Source organism: Typopeltis vanoorti, chromosome 24 (assembly GCF_054136105.1).
Source record: "Typopeltis vanoorti isolate ZY-2024b chromosome 24, IOZ_Tvanoo_1.0, whole genome shotgun sequence".
Classification (NCBI taxonomy): Eukaryota; Metazoa; Arthropoda; class Arachnida; order Uropygi; family Thelyphonidae; genus Typopeltis; species Typopeltis vanoorti.
In genome coordinates, this window is record NC_143572.1 from 89,241,310 (window position 1) to 89,244,414 (window position 3,105).

The following is a 3,105-nucleotide window of genomic DNA, read 5'->3' on the forward strand; positions in this document are numbered from 1 at the left end:
AATCTGCTTTACATAACTTTTGTGCATGCCCAAATTTTTGGCAGCGGTGGCATTGACCGGCGGATGCCTTTCTTCTGAGTGGTTCGGTCTTGATGACTAAGTTGCAGACTATAGTGAGGTCGTAAATTGCTCTGTGGTCTTTGCTGATCTCCACTAAGACCAGAGGCATGGGGCGCTTGTCTGCGCGGTACATGCGCGAGATCTTAATTGGTTCAAGACCTTGTGATCGGAGGTCAGTAGCTATTTCATCAGTTGTTATGGTTTCTGCCAGACCTCTGATGACTACCTTAAGGTTTTTTTCGCTTTTTAGTTGGTAGGTGTGATATGGGACTTTCTGTTCATCCATAAGTCTGGTGAGCTGGCGGTAGTCCGTTTCTCCTTCGGGCTGTATGCGGACTCCATCGTCGGTGTTTTTAGCTGATGAGAACTTGATGTTATTGTTCTTCATCGTCTCTGCAAGTGACGACCAGTTTTCTTTAGCTCTCAAGATTACTGGCGGAATCCTCTCTTTGGGCTGTGTCAATGTCCCTGTTCTTTCATCAGCTAGCGGTGATGTATCCGTTGGAGCTGTAGTTTCCGACGTCTGAGGTATTATTTCAGGATCTGTTGCAGGGGATTTTTTCTTTCTCTTCTTCCGTTTAACTTCCCGAAAGCTACTGGAGTTTGAAGGAGAGATGTATTCAGTTGTTATTGCTGGCTCGCAGGCGTTGTCATGTGAAGGGTGAGGAAGTTTAGAGGGATGGGTATCCTCTGTCTCCGCTTCAAGGATCTGGTGTGCTCCGATTTTATCTGGCCATTTTTTATGTAGCAAGTTGCCTAAATCCCTGAATAGCGTCAAAAGTTCCTGAAAATTGAGATCGTAAACGAAATGGAACTTCACTGCTGTAAAACTACAAGGAGCGCTGATAAATACGTCTGTACTCTATTACCGGACACCCTCTAACCCCACTCAATGATCGTGAACAGATCAGTCAAGTACCGATCACTTTAAAGTGAACACGGTGTTACCCGTCATCATTTCTGTTTGCGGGCTAAAAAGCCCGACTTTAGGGGTAAACTTAAAACTTAGATAATTTACCTTACGCTGCTTCAGAGGGAAGTATAAAACTTCCCTCTGGGCGCAGTTAGCCAGCTGGTTTACCTAAACGAAACTTTAGAAAAGATGGCCTCTGTTTATACTTCCTAGGCCTTGCTTTATGTTAAAATTAATCAGTACTTTAATTTTAGTTTTAATTTAAAATACTTAGGATTTTTAGATTTATTATTAAGTTTGGCGCAAAAACGGCCAACCTTTTTCGCAGGGTGTTTCTTCCTATGACATGAATTCTTTCATGTTTGCAGCTTGTATCTGACGTTCCCTGTGTCTCCTTCTCTTTTTGTTCTTCAGTAATGATTTCCAAACTCTTTCTTCATCATTGGTTACCATGTGCTGTAGTACTTTGAATAGTTTAGACTTTCCTGTATTACTGAGCAGTGGTATGTCTTTAAGTTGATTTATTTCAAGAGTCTTTAGGTCAGGGATGGTGGTATTTCCCCATGTGAAGCTGAGGGACTTTCTGTCTGTTGTAAATATATATGGGCTTCCTATTTCCTTGTTTGTCTCCTTTAGTAACGTTTCATCTTCGAATCGTACCGGAAACTCAAGATATTGATCCAGAGAGTCGGGTACGGAATCATCATCAGAGGATGTGTTTAGTTTTTTCTTTTTCCCGCTACCAGGGCGTTTTGTTACTGTTTGTGAGTCTGAGGACTCCTCCTCTGTAAAGACCGTACTTTCTGATAGTACTAACTCGGGAGGTTGATGTTCTGCCTCTTCTACATCCTTCATTGTTTCTGTTTCCTCTAGTGTTAATGATGTTTCATTTTGTTCTTCTATTTCTAATTCTGGAGGGGCCTGTGTTGCTTCTTTATTCCGTTTTGAGGATGCTGTCTGAGTGGGAGTCTCCCTCCCTTCTTCAGTAGGTTGTTTGGTCTCTTGTTCTTTGCTGGGTAAGGGAGGAAATTCTTCTTGAGAAATTAAATTTCCTTTAGGGCACTGATAAAGTCTATGGTTAACGTTTCCGCATCTCTTACAAGCAGCTGTGCAGACAGGTTGGGAATGTCCGATGGCGGCACAGTTCCCACACCTGTTCAGCGGACAATCTCTGGCAATGTGGTCAGTCTCTTGACACCTGTAGCAGCTCTTGATGATTCCTTGGTAACTTGTTGTGACAGTATACCCTTGGATGTTGATATAATTTGGTATCTGTTTGTCCATTTTTAGTTTCACTGTTGTTTTTTCGCCTTGTAAAATACCAGGGTACCGTTCGAAACATGGCCGGCGTATGCTTAGGACTGTTCCGTAACTTGCGAACACTTGTCTCAGAGTTTCATCATTCACTTCGGAAGGTAACTTCCGTAGGGCGACGACTTTTATTTGGCTGCCGCCAACAGTTGTGGCAAGATGGCATTGGTTACCAATATTTATTCCGTGCTCCATTAAAGACTCTCTGGCTTTATCGTTCTTGACAGTTACTTCGTAAAGACCTCTATATTGGTCCCAGCAGTTAATACTTGCGACATTTTCTTCTCCTATTGTCATAACGATAGCGTCCGCGATGTCCACCGGACTAACGCTCTGCTTTAGGGAAAACCTTACGGTGAAATCCCGTACTAACCGTTGGCTAGCTACCGCATCCTTATCCCTCACACGTGTTTCATTTTGCCCCGGTCCGGGGTTTCCGCCGTCGGCCGACGCTCGCTTAGACATCGGGAGCCGCTAAGTGACCCGCGTCGATGTCAAACGACCGTCCGCTTACAAGCTGCTCCTAAAGGTAGTGCCTGACTTGGTCAGCTGTTCGTTGACCTTGAACTATAACGCTATACGCTACACGCTTTGATCTCAGCCAAAAGGACGAGAAGCGATGTGAACAGATCAGTCGAGTACCGATCACTTTAACAGTGTTTACACGGTGTTACCCGTCATCATCTCTGTCGCGAGCTGAAAAGCTCGACTTTAAAAGGGTAAACTTAAACGTTTTAGCACGAAGTGCTACTTGATGTGTCTATGTATGTGGGGGGTAAAACACGCAAAGTGGAGCGAGGAGAAACCACGCATCCCTGTTA